At 34.0% G+C, this 10123-nt stretch overlaps 1 long non-coding RNA gene across 1 annotated transcript; it reads left to right on the top strand.

The window, feature by feature from the left end:
* Window positions 1-4405: 4405 nt before the first annotated feature.
* Window positions 4406-5966, top strand: LOC116145015. The gene is made up of 3 exons (XR_004130351.1): window positions 4406-4958; window positions 5048-5105; window positions 5514-5966. It is a non-coding gene; the product is annotated as an uncharacterized LOC116145015 (long non-coding RNA).
* Window positions 5967-10123: the final 4157 nt, after the last annotated feature.

Raw genomic sequence — 10123 nt, forward strand, 5'->3', positions numbered from 1 at the left:
CAATTTCCTAACTTATAATTGTTATTATAAGTTATGTTTAATATTACTATTTCATAATTCTCAATTCTCTGAAATGTCTAATGTCTTTGACGCACACCACCTCAAAATGCAAATATTTTTGTCTGTCTGTCAGTTTATTTATCTTTTACGTTAAAGGTAAAGGATGGAGACTCAGAATGATAAACCCCAGGAAGGTTTAGAAGTTTGGTTTAAGGATTATGACTTGTGGGAAGCCCTGAAGTCTCCGTTTATGGACTGTGCTCCAGAAAGTAAAATAATTTTGACAACAATGGAACTCAGAAGAATGTTATAATTTAAAGATTCTCAGTTCTGCCCGTAGATGCTTGTTGGGCCATATTTAAGAAGCATGTATCTAGGAGTAGAGTTATTACTGCAGGAAAGTCGGAATTTATTCGGGAGAAAGTTGTTAAAAAGTCTAAAGGCTTGCCGTTGGCAGCAGGAACGCTAAAAAAGAAAGTAATGGGATTTCAAAGGTATGATTTTCTAGACCTTAAAGGCCATGTTTTTGTAGTTTTCTACAGTTAATGAGGCACGGTTGGGATGATTTTAGACCAACACTGGTAGACACTACAAAGGCTATGAATGAGGCCTTTGTAGAAAACTGGTGGGAATGTTGAATCTGTTGCATTGTAACTTAAATTTGTCAATTTCTTCATGAAGAACAATACTGTCTTTTCATTTTGTAATATTTCGTATATATCCTCATTTGTCTTTGTACTTGTAAGTGGAATGAAAATTACAAATGAGTAGGCTTTTGAGAGTGTATGGGGAGAATATTATGCACTTACGTTTTCTCCCTTCAAATAGCAGATTATAATCATCGTTTGTTTGTGGATGTAAACACATTGACCTAAACCACGCAACTCTAATGTTAAGAGTAACAAAAGATCGACAAAGAATACATACATACATATGTATATGTATTGTCTCCTGTAAGTCAATGTGGAACAATATTTAGGGTGCGTTTGATTTATTATTTTGGATAGGATTTTGAATATAGTATTGGATAGTTGAATAGGGTGATTATTAAAAGGTCAAATTTAAAAAATTTACAAACAAACCCCCTAGGTTTGCTAATTTAACTAAACACCCCAATATATAAAATTTTTGTAAAATGACAAAAACACCTCCCCCCCCCCCCCCCCCCCCCCCCACCCACAGTGCTAGATTCCGGCCACCACCATCGGAATCTAGTCAGAATCTGTCGTTACAACTCAAACCGATCAAATCTATCAAACGTGTGTCGATCTGGCCAGAAACAATTACTGGCCAGTTCCGGTCGTTTGTAGGCCATTGTGATAGATTTCGGCTACCACCGATTGTGGTTGCCAGAATCTGACAACTATGGGTGGGTGAGGGTGTTTTTGTTAATTTTTAAACTTTTTTTTCCTGGGGGTATTTAATGAAATTAATAAACTTAAGGAGTCTAAAAGTACATAAAAAAATATAATAGTATTTCTTAAATAATTAATAAACAAATATTTTGGGAATAGGATTGAAAATAATGATAGAAATAATAAACCAAACGGACCCTATGTTGCTCGGAACCAACTGAACGGTATGAACTCCAGGATATAATATGCCAACTTCACTATGGCAATGGTAAGCTTTACCGTATGGTTTGTTATTTGACCTTGCCAAAGCTGGCAGTTTTAAAGTCTACTCTATTAGAAAGTTTTTACATTTTTAAGCTATGTAAATACAGAGTCTAATAACAGAGCTCATCACATTCTGCATTAAACTGTAAATTCTCATTTATCACCATTAACTTTTATCAAGACAATTTTAGATTTTTACTAAACAGATTGTTAAGACAATTTAAATTCGCAGTGCTGTTTTGTTGAAAAATAATAGATACTCACAGTATAATGTCTTAAAGTCAGGTAATTAGTAAAATTTGCTTATATTGCAGTTTTAAAGTTCTTTGAGCATGCCCACCTTATAATCCCTCCCTAAACTTGGAATTTTAAAGGTTAATTAGACAGTTTTTACTATTTTTCAGCTCTGTGGAAACAGAGACTAATTTTTATGTTCTGCAGCTTTTGATGTATATTATTTTCTTACATACCGAAGTTTCTATATACTTTGATAGCTAAATTTGTATTTTTTTTTTTTAAACAGATGATGACTACATGTTATTGATGACTGGACTAAATGAAAGCCGTGATTGGGGAGGTTGAATTTTTTTGTAGATGTCCTGTTACTTCTAAGCCTAAACTCCTTAGACATTGCACAGATACCAAGTTTTTGTTAAGACGTAGAGTTGAATTTGGATGTGAGAGGCAATGGTACACTATGCTTGGTGGAGGTACGGCTAATGTTGCATATCAGGTCAAGCTTTTAGTTGCCTTCCTAGTTGTGGTGACTCCAGGCTGCTGGCCTACCATTGTTTTATTGAAAGTTTCTGCTTCTGGCTTGCTGATCTTCTGCTTTCTGCAATTTTTTAGAGGTGTTGCTGTTCAAATGTGTGAAATTTGGTAGCTGAAGATTCTGTTAAAGCCTTTCCATGGTTGTAATATGCTAGGTCTCACTTGTGCAGTTAGAAATGAATGTTTTCCCTTTGCAGGGAAAAAAGAAAAACAGTGCAAAAGGGGCTAAGCCTGATTCAGCAAGATTAGTGAATGTCTCCTCAGCCTTGGGGCAGTTAAAGGTATTAGAACATCAGTTCATCTTTCTTGCTGACATTATGTTACAAAATTTGAGTGAGTCACATTTTCTTTCTTCATTGTAAATTCATTTCAGTTCCTCTCACATGAAAGGGCAAACAGGGTACTCGGCGACATAGATAGCCTGACAGAAGAGAAAATAGATGAGGTGATCAAGGAGTTCTTGGAGGATGCTAAGGAGGATTTGCTGGAAACCAAAGGGTGGCCTATTAATAGCTCTGCATATGTAGTCTCTAAAGTTGCTGTTAATTCCTATACAAGAATTTTGGCCAAGAAACTGCCTAACATAATCATAAATGCAGTTAATCCAGGTTTTGTCAAAACAGACCTTAGCCATAATTATGGGCAGTTCACTGTTGAAGAAGGTGCAAGAGGAGCTGTGATGCTGGCTTTAGTGCCCGACGGTGGACCATCTGGCCTCTTTTATAATCAGATTGAAGTGTCAACGTTTAAAATTGTATCCTTTACTAAAGAATTTTCCTAAAGATATACAATTTTATATGAGAACAAATAGGAAAAAAAACCACAATATCCCACCATATGACTCAATACTATCCAAGATCCATTCAGCCTCGTTGATCTTTGCATCCCAAAGTGTCCATGGTAAAAATATTTTCCTTCTTGTATCCCATCCGTAAATATAAATGGGTAAATCTAGAGTTGAAGAAATAACAAAGATTGAACATGTAAAGAAAACAGTTTACCTTGTCAACTTTGAACCGGTAAAGAAAAATTTTGCATTACCCTCCGTTGTCTTCTCGGTGCAAGACGGTTGCTTATGAAATGGTTTATGAAATTCTAAATGAATGAAGTAACTACCAACAAGATGATTTTAAAGTTTATTGTGAAATTCCAAGTATTAACACTGGACACCGATGAAAACTAGTAAACTAAAATACGACAATGTACATTATTGATTCAACGATTGGATGAGCGCATATCATTGAAAAACCTCAAATTAGGAACTACTTGCTTTATTGATATTGTTAAAAAGTAATTAAATATAATTATACTATTTGCTAATCAATGAACGTTATCCACAACAAGCACATAAAGTATGTTACAATTTGAATAAAAAACAAAATTACGAATAGTAAACCATAAGAAGCAACTAGAAGACCTAGGCAGCGAGTATTTTTATGAGTTATTGTCAAGATAAATTTTTCAATAATTGAGCATTGATAGTTTGAAATTTGTGATGCACGACCTTGTTCAAGATTTGTTCCAAGAGATTTCTCAAGAAACAAGTTTTAGATTGGAAGATGAATCGAGTGTCATGCAAATAAAAACACGTGAAAGGATTCAACACCCTTCTTACACATTTAGAGAGTATGAAGTTGAGAAGAATTTTGAAATCTTCCATGGAGTTGAGCAGCTAAGAACGTTCCTGAGAATATTTTAGCCACCAAAGTCAATACATGAGAGGAGTTTCGTAAGTAAGTTAGTCTTTCGCAATTTATTGCCACAGCTCAGAAAATTGAGATAACCATCTTTAATAAATTATTAGGAGATTGAATTACTCGACTCAATTGGAGATTTGAAACATTTACAAAGTTCGTTATTAAGAAATTGTTTTGTTCTCAATAAGTTGTCTCCATAAATGGGAAATTTGATTAATCAACGCCATCTTAATATTAGAGGTGTAATACTTATAAGAGAGATGTCAGTAGGAGTGAATCAGTTCCCTCTACAAAATCTTACTTCTATGACAATAGAAAATTGCCCAAATCTTGTTTCTTTCCCGAAAGATGGGCTTCCTTACCACTTAATTAGAAGTCGTTATCAGAGGATGTGAGAAACTACAAGCCCTACCTAGTCACATGTATTCTTTCCCAAACAAGATATTCCCTCCAATCTAACATCACTTGACGTTGATGATCCCCAAATGCAGTGTCTTTTCCAGAGGACGAGCTGCCAGCCTCTCTAATTTATTTGACAATCAGAAGATTCCCGCAGTAGAAATACCTATCTCCCAAGGGTTTTCAAAATCTCACCTCCCTCGAATGGTTGTCTATCATTGATTGCCCAAATCTTACATCCTTGCCAGACCTTCCGTCCTCGCTTCTGCAGCTATTTATTAGTAGATGTCCTTTACTGAAACAACGATGCAAAAGGGAAGAAGGACAAGAGTGGTCTCAGATAGCGAACATTCCTTTCGTATTGAAGTTTCTAAATAAGCCAGAGGAGGAAGAATGAAGTCAATTTGATTTCAGGAACAATTAAAAAGGCTGAATGGTCAATTACCTCACTTCATTCTCGTGGACTATTCAGGTCTAGAATCCATACCATTAGTTTTTTGTCAAGAGGATTTAGGTTTTTGTAAAATAGGGTGTTTATTAATAATTATGTTACCCGTGCAGGAACCAACTGAAAGGTATGACCTCCGGGATGAAATATGCCAACTTCTTAATGTCAGTGGTAAGCTTTACCATATGGTTTGTTATTTGACCTTGCCAAAGCTGGCAGTTTTAAAGTTTACTCTATTCGATTGTTTTTACATTTTTTCAGCCATGTAAATTTTCATTCGTAACCATTAACTTTTATTAAGAGAACTTTAGATTTTTACTAGCCAGATTGTTAAGACAATTTAAACTCTCAATGCTGATTTGTTGAAAAATAACAAAATACTCACAGTATAAAGTCTACAAAGTCTTAAAATCAGGTAATCAGTAAAATTATTTTTTTTTATATTGCAGTTTTAAAATTATAATCCCTCCCTAAAATTAGAATTTTAAAGGTTGATTAGAGTTTACTCTATTAGAGTGTTTTACATAGTTCGGTTCTGATTTCTGAAAGTTAATTAATGGGGCTAATGTTGCATTTCAGGTCAAGCTTTTAGTTGCCTTCCGAGTTGTGGTGACTCCAGGCTGCTGGCCTACCATTGTTTTGTTAAAGTTTCTGCTTCTGGCTTGCCGAGCTTCTGCTTTCTGCAATTTTTTTAGAGGTGTTTCTGCTCAAATGTGTGAAATTTGGTAGCTGAAGATTCTGTTAAAGCCTTTCCAAGGTTGTAATATGCTAGTTCTCACTTGTGCAAAAAACAGTGTAAATGGGACTAAGGACAAGAGTTGTTCAAGAATGAACTCCATTTGGTCTCACAAACGAACAAAGAGACTGAATCCACTAATTCCTCTTTTCATGTTTCTACTATTTTCAGGTCTGTCAATTTCTAGCACCTAAACTGTACCAATTGCAGATTTTTATGAAACAGAGTCTTGATTATGTCATGCTTGCAGGAAGCAAAAAATTTCAGGATACATTTCAAAATTGTGATGGCAGTGGTAAGCTCTATCATTTGGCTTGTTAAGAGATTCGAGTTCTTAATTCAATTTCTTATATGTGTGATAATTTTTAACAGTTCCTATGTACTGGGATTGCAGCAATTGGGTTTCGACTGTACTTGTTATGTAAAGTTAAACTGGTGATATTTTAAAATGATTTTTGTTTCACCTCAAGTCTAATCTTTATTGTCACTAATTTTCATTCAACTTTATGCAAGCATATTTAACATTGCAATAGCTTTCAGAATTAGAGAGCGTATAGGTTCATGTGTTGATCATCAAAAATATGTCATAGCTTAGAATGTGAATTCTCTGTTTCTTCAGTTTGTTTCAAGGCCTGTTCTATATATTCATTCAGTGGAATACGGCTGGACTGATGTAATCTTGAAGTGCTTGCTGCTGTCAAGACTCTGAGACTAAAATTTTTTGTTGTTGAGTTCTGAAGTAAACTGTTCTTTGCCTTAATTGATTCCTCTAACTGTTGTTGGTGGCAGGTAATCAAGAAATTTGTGGAATGAGTCAAAATCTGATAATTTTTTGAACAAAAATTTATAATTTTTATAGATAATGAAGTTTCTTTATACTAGGGTTCATTTTATTGATGCACCTGGACCAAAAAGCAAGCTGTGATTACAGAGGTATATATTTGCCTTTAAAATTCTTGTTTTCTTCTGATTCCTCTATATCTTCAACTATTTTCAAAGCTATTAACCCTACTTCTATATCTAAAGTTTTATTTAATTATGATAATCCCAAGTCATGTTTGTGGACAGTAACCTTACTTCTTACGAGACACAGGAACTGATTCAGATGCGGAAGAGTGAAGACAACTATACAGTCTTCTTGGTAGACCTCTGATGACATTAGGCCACTAATGTGATTGCAGCAAAGACTATGCTTTAGCAATGACAGATTAGACTTCAGAACAACTAGGGTAATAAGAACTATAGATTTTCCTAATTTGGTTATTTTCTATTTCATTTTATTCTTTGTAATTGCATGCATTTGCATTTCCTTGATGTGTAATATGATTTTTAGAGAGGGTAATTGTATATGATTTTTAGAGAGGTAGGCGCGTATGTCCCCCCTATCTGGTGTATCTTTTTAATTTAATTAATCAAATTCCTCATACTGTCGAGGTTCCTTAAAACAGATAAAAAATAAAAAGAGAAGAAAGACTTCAACAGTCATTCATATAGAGAAGTCAAATAGCCCGCTACAGTTGTTTAGTTGAAAGCTTCTGTTACTGGCTCCATAAGCTGCTGCTTTAAGCAGTTGGTGTTGGTGTTCAAATGCTGGAGTCTTGAAAATGACCTGTTGAAACTTCTTGTTAAAATTCTATCACTCATGAGAATTAGTTCTAATGAAATCACTCTGACAATATTTCATATTTTCGTTTACCTTTACAGTTATGATTGTAGCTCTACTAGGTGCAACATCAGAGATCTCTTAACAGTTCAAGAATTTTGCCAGAAACTGCCTAACATATCATAAATGCAGTTAATCCAGGTTTTGTCAAAACAGACATTAGCCATAATGTGGGCAGTTCACTGTTGAAGAAGATGCAAGAGGACCTTGATGCTGGCTTTAGTGCCCGACGGTGGACTATCTGGCCTCGTTTACAATCAGATTGAAGTGTCAACATTTTGATATCAAGCATCATAAGAATGTACTAAAAGAATTTTGATTTCCTTTGTTGCCTATATGATTTCACCAATCTGTGACTTTCTATAGCCACTCCTGTGAAACTTATGTACTTTAATTGCTAAAATTTCGAATAAAAACTTGAAGTCTGCTTCATGCAAAGAAAGTCTGGCATTTAGATATTGGGAAATGTTATGCTGGTTTGTTGCCTCCTAGAATTCAGCTGCATACCTAAGAAGTTCACAGATTGGGCATTTAAAAATTTGAAGTTCAACTACAACTTGAGGATTATAGTTTCTAATTAGTCAGAGGAAGTTAGGAAGATGACTGAAATTTAAGATAAATACAAACCTTCAAATTTATAGTACTTTAAGTTCCAAAATCTCTCACACATCCCCTCCACCCCCCCACCCCCCACCCCCCCCCCCCCCCCCCCCCCCCAAAAAAAAACAAAAAAAAAGACCTAATGGTGCGAATGGCTATAAATTAAAAAACAAATAAAAAAAAAAAATGACCTGAAAAACTTAATAAAATGACAGAGGTTCAATATGGTTAGAGAATCTTCCTTGGAAAGCTCCATGGTTGATGAGAGGAAAAGATAAAAAAATTTATGAAATTTGAAAAGAAAGAAGAATAATATTGGCTAGCACAACAGTGAAATGCAATATATGGAAATAGGTTTTTTTTTTTTTTTTTTTTTTTCATGTATAATTGATGAACATTATAGAACTCGGGTCAAAACTTTACGACTTGTGCACCAAATATCTTGTCCTCAAGCCTTCCAGCAATTTCCTTGAGTCCATTCAATCCCTCTAGACAGATAAATCATGCTTCATGACATGTTAGAATAGATTTAACCAACGTACCAGCCAAAAGCATGACTAGATAGACCAAGTTGCAAGTGAAGTTTTTTGTGTCTTAAGAGAAGAATTCTCGAAATGTTATTACCTTTATCGGCGGGTTGTTACTATTACCAGCGGTATTGGATGGGCAAAGAATTAGACATAGGATTTTGAGATTTTGAATCCATTGAAACATCTTCAAAGATATTTTCTGCAAATAATCGTCTGAAATTTAAGATAAATACAAACTTTCAAATTTTATATACTTTAAGTTCCAAAATCTCTCACAACACCAAAAAAAAAAAAAAAAAAAAAAAAAAAAAAAAAAAAAAAGACCTAATGGTGCGAATGCGCTATTAAACTAAACAAAGAAATAAATAATAAAAGAAATGCCTGAAAAACTTAATAAAATAACAGAGGTAATATGGTTAGAGATCTTCCTTGGAAAGCTCCATGGTATGATGAGAGGCAAAAGATAAAAAAAATTATGAAATTGAAAAGAAAGAAGAAATATTGGCTAGCACAACAATGAAGTGCAAATATATGGAAATAGGTTCCTTTTTTTTTTTTTTTCATGTATAAATTGTGAACATTATAGAACTCGGGTCAAACTTTACCTGAATTGTGCACCAATATATATCTTGTCCTCAAGCCTTTCAGCAATTTCCTTGAGTCCATTCAATCCCTCTAGACCAGATAAATCATGCTTCATGACATGTTAGAATAGATTTAACCAAGCTACCAGCCAAAAAGCATGACTAGATAGACCAAGTTGCAAGTGAAGTTTTTGTGTCTTAAGAGAAGAATTCTAGGAATGTTATTACCTTTATCGACGGTTGTTGCTATACCAGCGGTATGGATGGCAAAGAATTAGACATAGGATTTGAGATTTTGAATCCATTGAACACATCTTCAAAGATATTTTCCGCAAATAATCTGTCTGAAATTTAGATAAATACAAACTTTCAAATTCTATAGTACTTTAGTTCCAATTCTCTCACACACACAAAAAAAAAAAAAAAAAAAAAAAAAAAAAAAAAAGATCTAATGGTGCAAATGCGCTATTAAACTAAACAAAGAAATAAATAATAAAAGAAATGACCTGAAAAACTTAATAAAATGACAAAGGTTCAATATGGTTAGAGAATCTTCCTTGGAAAGCTCATGGTATGATAGAGGCAAAAGATAAAAAATTTATGAAATTTGAAAAGAAAGAAGAATATTGGCTAGCACAACAAGGAAGTGCAAAATATGGAATAGGTTCCTTTTTTTTTTTTTTTTTTTTTTTTTTTTTTTTTTTTTCATGTATAAATTGATGAACATATAGAACTCAGATCAAAACACCTGACTTGTTTGCAGTAGTATATATCTTGTTCTCAAGCCTTAGTAATTTCCTTGAGTCCATTGATCCCTCTAGACCAAATAAATCATGCATTCAGACATGTTTGAAAGATTTAACCAACTCTACCAGCCAAAAAGCATGACATAGATAGACCAAGTTGCTTCTGAAGAGAAGAATTCTTATGATTTTATTACCTTTATCTGACGGGTTGTTGCTATTACCAGCTATTGGATGGCAAAGAATTAGAAATAGGATTTTGAGATTTGAATCCCTTGAACACATCTTCAAAGATATTTTCCGCAAAAATATGTCTGAAATTTAAGATATATA

This window comes from Pistacia vera, unplaced genomic scaffold, assembly GCF_008641045.1.
Source record: "Pistacia vera cultivar Batoury unplaced genomic scaffold, PisVer_v2 Contig46, whole genome shotgun sequence".
Lineage (NCBI taxonomy): Eukaryota > Viridiplantae > Streptophyta > Magnoliopsida > Sapindales > Anacardiaceae > Pistacia > Pistacia vera.